We start from the raw sequence: 6947 nt of genomic DNA, 5'->3' as shown, positions 1-6947 counted from the left end.
ACATGTTGTGCTGGAAGTTTTGTGGTAAATATACACAAAACTGTAAAAGAAGCCTTTCTTCTGGGAAGACCGAGAAACAGAGAGACACAAAACAACATGACTTAAAAACTGCATAAACAGCAAAAAATGCAGAAATTGTGTAAACTGAAGCTTGCGCATGCATAATGTATGGGTTACATAAAACCCATAGGCTTGATGTGCTAAAAGCTGATTGGAGAAAAGTTAAGTGATGCAGATTGTGGAAATTCATAAAAATCCAAGTGAACAAGGCCCAGATCAGAGAAACACCAGACCAGAAATTGAAGGAGGGACTGAAGGACCAGACCAAGGGATCAGGGGAAGTGACGACCATCATCAAGTACAGGAGAACTTCCTGGGGCCTTGGCATGTGGTAACTTGGTCCTCTACTATTCCATCTTGTCTGGTATATTTCCTGGCATAAATGGATGTTCAGATATTATCAGTGACAATAATTCTGTCTGAAATTGTATAAATCAAGGCGAAAATTGATTAAGCCTAAATTGGGTGGACTTGTGACTCAGTTTCCCACTTTAAATCCCTACACTGAGGATATTATGATGTGACCCAAATGATGAAACGACAATGCACAGATAACGTTAAAAGACAGGCAGTGGCCAGCTGAGATCAACCAGCCAACTTTAACTCGGTGCCTATGTAGCAGCAATTTTGCATGCAGGGCAAGCGTCACAAACCACCTGAAATCCTGTGATGCTGTCATACATGACTTGTCATGAGGAGGATTTGCACGATAACTTTAAGGAATCTTCCAGCTAATAAATCCACTTTGTTTACCAAAATGTGGTTCCTTTCCTTCCCCTGCAGTAGCAACAGTCCCTACTGGATCCTCCTTTCTTCCAGGGCTTTAACATCAGCTCCCTCAGGTTCTCCTACCCCTGCACATGCCAGAACGTCAGCCCCGCTGGGACTTTCTCTCCTAACACACACCTTACACCTTCTCTTCTTCCCTGCTGCTGCCAAAAATGCCAGGTGACTCAAAGCAGGGCCCTACATACCACCCCAAGATCCCATCATGAACATGAGGAGGGGGATACACTGCTGTTGCTCGTGTTGCTGATGCTATGGAGACCCTGAGGCCTGGCACCATCCTCAAATTTAACATCAATGCCAGGATGATGTATAGACCTGCAGAGAGGGACCCTCTGTTCCTGATTCCAAGACTCGGAGGCTTGGCTCCATCCTCCAGAGTAACAGGAATGCCAGGCTGCTATCTAGCCCTTCAGGAAGGGAAATTGCTGCTGATGCAGAGACCTTGAGGCCTAGATCCATTCCCTAAATATAATCCTTGCCTACCCAGTCCCAGTTTCCACTTCTCAGGTTTCTTATCCCAGTCCCAGTCTCCTTACTTAGCCAGTCCCAGTTCCCCCTCTCCTGGTTCCTCATCCAATCTGTCTATTATATTCCCCCACTGGCTCCCACTCCCAGTGTCTCTTCTGAGGCGCCTCATCCTACCTGAGTCTGCCTCCTCACCTCCACCCTGGCTCTTGTCCCAGTTCTCCACCCACATCCCTGCTCCTTGTCAGATCTGGCTCTTTCTGCCACTGGTTCCCAGTCCCAGCCTTGTTTCCCAGCCAGTCCCAGTTTCCTCCCCCTGCCCAGCTTGTCATCTGATCTCAGTGTCTGTCCCCCCCTCCCCACCAACTGCCGCCCAGCTCCCACTTCCCATTCCCGCTCCCGATCTCCCCGACTCAGCTCCCAGTCGCAGTCTCTTTGCCTAACCATTCCCAGCCTGGCTCCCAGTCTCCTTGCCCAGCCACTCCTAGTCTCCCCACTCAAACTCCCAATCACAGTTTCTCTTCCCTCACTAGCCTCCTCAATCTACTCCTTTCCTCCCTTCAGTCTGCCTTTCATCCCTTCTGCATTCGAATCAGATGGCTTACCCCTTCTTGCTGCCTCAGTGCCAGCAGGGGATCATTGAGAGCATGGTAGAGACGGGCTCCCCAGTCTCAGTTCAAGTGCTTGGCCCAGCCCTGGTCCTGAGCAGCTGGGAGCAACCGTTGCAGGGAAAGTCCTTCTGAGCCCCTGGGCTGGAGCAAGCTCAATCGCTGTGTGGGGAGAGATGGCACGTATGCAGCCTGGTCAGCACCGAGAGTTGTAAGGGGCTGGAGCAAGCTCAATGAGGATGGCAGTTTCAGAGATTTTAGCTGTTAAGTTCTAGCAAGTCTCTACTGTGCATGTTTGAACTGCAATTTTTCAAAGGTTTATAACTTAGTCAAATGTGGGTGAATTTTCAGAGGGACAGCAAAAGGCACATCCCTGGCATAACGTCCACTCTACTGCCAATTTTCCAGTCCCTACTCCTAAGTATAGGGGCACTAGAGCTGTTCAAAGAAAAGGTTTCAAAATTTTTCAAACACAGGCGAAACAATGTACTTTTTCTTCTTGGAAACAGCTAAACCATTTTGTCTGAAATTTCCCAAAAACAGTTAGCCTGAGGCAGACACCCAGCAGCAAACATTTCAGCCCAAATCGTTGGAGTTTGGCAAAGTGATTTGTAACCGAAAACAGGGTCTTAGAATGGCAAATGTTGGGCAACCTTACTAAAAGGTGGGACTGCCAGCCTTGCCTATAATAACATCATCCTATCCATCCCCCTTTCTGCATTGTTGGTCAGCCTTCTCCATAATGATGTGCTCCCCATAGCTCATGGTTTCTTGAAGGATGTCTTTTATAATGGCAGAGCTACGATTCTGGTAAACAGAAGATGGCTAATTTCTGACTGTACATTTTCAAAGTTATTTTTTAAACAGCAGAGGAATTAAAATCAGCTATAAAATAACTGTGGGGATTTGCCTGGAATAAATATAACAGAAACAGCTCCATGTTGAATTAACTTTATTTAAAATGTAATTAAAAAGAGTCTCCATCCTGATCAGGAACAGAAATCCAGACCCTTTTTTTTTTTTTTTTTTTTTTTTTTTTTTTTTTTATGCCAGACTGTCTGAGCTGTCCTTTTAAGAAAAGAATGCTGTGGCTGCCTGAAAACAGGTGTTTACTGGGCCTGGGAGCCCCCCAGCTGCTGTTGATTAAATCCAATTAACCAGCCTCCTTTTGCTATAAAACTCCCAGGAAGTAGGCTACTGGTTTGTTGCTTGTGGGGGGAGGTTTGTAGCTATGAGGGCTAGGTGGTTGAGTCAAATGTTTGGTCTTTTTAATAGCCAAACTCTGATAGCTCTTTTCTCTTTGGATGGGGTAAGATAATAGGAAATATTAGCTCAAAATGAGTGCTTGACATCTGAACAGGGACCTCTCTAAATGAGGTTTAACTAGCTTATATAAATCAGGATAGCTTTCTCTTTTTTTAAAGCAATTAAGAGATTATTCTTCTAGCCAGGAAGTCTAGAATATGGATGTTTCTACTACAAACCTGTACAGGCTGGGCCTTTATCAGAGGAGAAGGGGCTGACTTTTCTTGTGTAGAGATTGAAAACTCTTCTTTCATTAAGACCACCAGAGCCTTTAGAACTAATCTTTAGCAGTACTTCAGCTAGACAAGGAAAACCTCTCCTGACTTTTCTTACTTCCTAAACCCAGTGTAACTTTGCTGTCTTCCCAACCTTACTTTTCCAATTGAATGAATCTAATGGAGGGGTTTAGAAACAGGTTTTCTTTTTTTAAAAAAACCCAACTATTCTTAACTTTTCTGTCCTAAGCTGTCTGAGGGAAGATGAAGATTGGCATCTGAAGATGATAGCAACATACATTCTCCCTCTTAAACTAATTTAGTTGATATCCTGGAATACCTCTGTTATGAGGGTGAAACTACTGCTGGGAATATAGGAGAAACTCAATTATGCAATGCTGTGATAAGGGAGGATTTCTGAATGGGCAGTCTGACCTGGAGTAGCTATAAGTCAGGTCTGTAGTCCTCCCTATCACAAGAACATGGGTTAATTAGAGCCTGTGTCTCAGGTGTGAAGCTGGGATGGTGTAGAAGTCTTTCTAGCTCAGGTGTAGAACAGAATCTAATTCCTGTCATACACAGGAGTGAGTAATTAGCTGCAGTGTGCACTGCCTTGCAGTCCTGGGCTCTTCTCTGGATGCTGCTGAAGCTTTTGGTCTCTTCAGTGGTCTATAGGAGAGAGTCCAAAACATTCCCTTGATCTGAACAGGGCATTCTCCAAATGAGCTCATTGCTTTATACAAATCAAGTGTTTCAATCTCCTTTCTAGAAGGCAGCACTCTAAAGGAAATATTACGAGTTGCTAGTAAATAGCTGCTACTGCATCATTGCCAAGGCCTTAGAGGGGTAATGCAAGGAATGAACATGGTCTGGATTGCTACCACCCAAATGCACTGCAGTAACTAAAGCAGATCAAAGTTCAATGGCAAGCAGGTGACTTTCTGGTCTTAGTTTCTCTAGAGTCTCAGGTGCGCCCCCCTGAGTTTAGAAATGCAATGCACTTAAACACAGGAGCTGAAATGACTTATGGTTTAGTGATGAGGGTATTAAGAAATCTGATGTATAGACATATGCTAAGAACTACTTTTTTCTCCCCTCTCTTCCAGGCTAGGTTTCCAAACATACCTCTATCTATTCTGATGAATCAGTTACCCATTCCTTACACTTTGCTTTAGAATGTTTTGCTGTTAAACAGAATCTCTTTCCACAAACAAGTCAGGGAACAAACCATGATTACACGAAATAACCAGAATCCATTTGTCCACTTCCACTAGAACACCTTTACTGGTTCTAACTATTAAATGTCTAAGTGATGCTTAAAATATGCAGACAGAAGTGGCTCCTCCTAGCTTTAACAACACTAAAAAAGTATAACTTCTGGAGTGCTGGCTCATTGTAAGGGGGGAAGAGTCTCCATAAAGGCATTGCTTTGCCATATTCACCAATTCCCTTTTTTAAATACTGCAACCTCAAACATCTCTGTAAATCAATACAACTATTCACCATTATAAGTCTGCCTGAAACTTTGGGTCTACTTTCAGAATTTTGAACCAAAATTAGGTGAAATCTCTTGGTTACTTTATATAAACTAACTTTATGGTGTTTTTCTAGATGAAGTACTTCTAGGCAGGAGTCATTTAAGAAGCAACAAAAGAAATCAATTTGAACTGGTAGGCATCAGTTGCATATTCAGTGTAGGCTTTGTGGAGGACTGACACCACATCTCTACTGCAGGGCCTGGCCTCAAGAGCTTCCTGGACCAACACTTCTTCCCGGCTGGCGATGCTATCCGAGGTCTCAGCACGGCTCCCAGAGGCTGCTCAAGGGATGTCGTAGGGCTTCTGGAGTGATATTGCTGCGATAGTGATATACTCCAACCCAGGAGCAAATGGGAAAAATTTGGCCTGTGCCAACTTTTAAATAGTGATGGGTCATCCTGGGAACTAGACACCCAGAGGGCACGCAGGTAAACAGCTCAGTAATGCATGCAAAGCAGTGTGGGATAGCCATTGGAGGACTGCCACAGGGGTATGCAGTAGGATTGTGCACACAAACCATCGACGGATATAACTCGATTCGCGGCACAGGTAGTCCACTTTGCAAGAGGATTCCAGAGCTCACAATAAATGCAGAATTAGTGTGCTGTGAAGGATTGTGGCATGTGCACACCTATGTTTTAAAATCAGATTAATCCAGTTTAACCCCCCTGTGTAGACAAGTAGGGTGGCCACTGACACATCCCCAGAGCACTGGACTTTTCAGTACTTCTGGAACGGGCTGGGCCGGCCCCTGCTGTCATGACTTCTCCGGCACGGTGCATGTGAAGTCACAGCGTATGAAGGACTCCATTTGCAGAGGTTGCCGCCCTGCCCCCACCGGTGTGTCCGAGGTCATGCTGGCAGGAGCAGGGTGGCACGCTCTGCAAAATGGCGTCCTTCATATTGATATCAGACAAAACCACGTCTGGTCCTGGACAGGGACAAACCTTTCCAAAAACAGCACTGTGCGACCTCAGACTGGACAAATGGCCTGCCTAGAGACAGGCCTTAAATTGTTTTCTAAACTAATTTAGTTAAACCCGTGTGAAAGGCTGTGTGGCCACTCTTATTTTGGTTTGAAGCAGGCTTATTTCAGTTCAGCTCCAGTCAGTTAGGACTCAGGTTAAACTATACCGCAGGAAAGCTGCTTTTAAAATGAAACAAGAGGAACATCCACACAGGGGTTTGCTCTGGTTTAACTAAATTTCTTTAAAAAACAATTTCAGTTAACCTGGTGTAACTTTCTGATGTGGACAAGGCCTCAGGCCTTGTCTAAATTCCAAGTTGCACCAGTTTAGTTAAACCAGTGTCAACGCAATATGGACACACTTATCTTGGTCCAGAGTGGCTTATTTTGGTTTAGCTTAAGCCAGTGAGAAATCCACTTAAGCTAAATCTGTATAAACCACACTTAGGCCGGGGCTGCAGATGGTTTTTGTACCAGTATAACTATTTTGGTCAGGGGTGTGACTTTCTACCTAAAAAGTTACAGCTCTACAACCCATAGTGCGGCTGCATTTAGATCAGGATAAAAGCGACTCATCCTAGTAGTGCTTATTCACCGCTCCATAAGAGAACAGCTACACTGCTATAAACACCTTTGTACGGTATAACAGCACCCACGCTAGGTTTAGTTTAAAAAGACACCTGTCGCTAAGCAGGAGGAAGTGCGCATGTGGCCAAGCCCCAGCATTTACAGCTGTGGTCATTAACGTGTGAATTCACAGTGAATGAAGTTGAGTTAAAACAGGCCCCAAAACACTTCTGGACAAACCAAATGGCGAGTCCCTTTCTGTCCCCCCAGCCAGGGGACTCCAGGTGCAGACTCTGCCCCACAGAGGAAAGTGCTACTGGGTTTCTGGGGACAATATGGCTTGGCAGAGAGGGCTCAAGCCCTAGGGATCCAGGCCTTGGATGAAACGGTGATGTGAAGTGTGGGCTGTGGGAGCTGCAGCTGCAGAGAGACA

The 6947-nt window shown here is 45.1% G+C and overlaps 1 long non-coding RNA gene across 2 annotated transcripts; it reads left to right on the top strand.

Annotated features, from left to right (window-relative positions):
* Positions 1–3018: 3018 nt before the first annotated feature.
* On the top strand, positions 3019–6009 carry LOC137164061 (uncharacterized). 2 transcript variants are annotated; one of them, XR_010922906.1, is made up of 2 exons: positions 3019–3897; positions 5177–6009. It is a non-coding gene; the product is annotated as an uncharacterized lncRNA (long non-coding RNA). The 2 variants fall into 2 exon arrangements; XR_010922905.1 differs by having other exon boundaries at positions 3019–4375.
* Positions 6010–6947: the final 938 nt, after the last annotated feature.

The sequence above is a fragment of the Emydura macquarii genome, unplaced genomic scaffold (assembly GCF_026122565.2).
Source record: "Emydura macquarii macquarii isolate MOO-44397 ecotype Brisbane River unplaced genomic scaffold, CSIRO-AGI_Emac_v2 contig_2675, whole genome shotgun sequence".
Lineage (NCBI taxonomy): Eukaryota > Metazoa > Chordata > Testudines > Chelidae > Emydura > Emydura macquarii.
The sequence above is the reverse complement of the archived record's forward strand: the minus strand, read 5'-3'. Positions and strand labels throughout refer to the sequence as shown.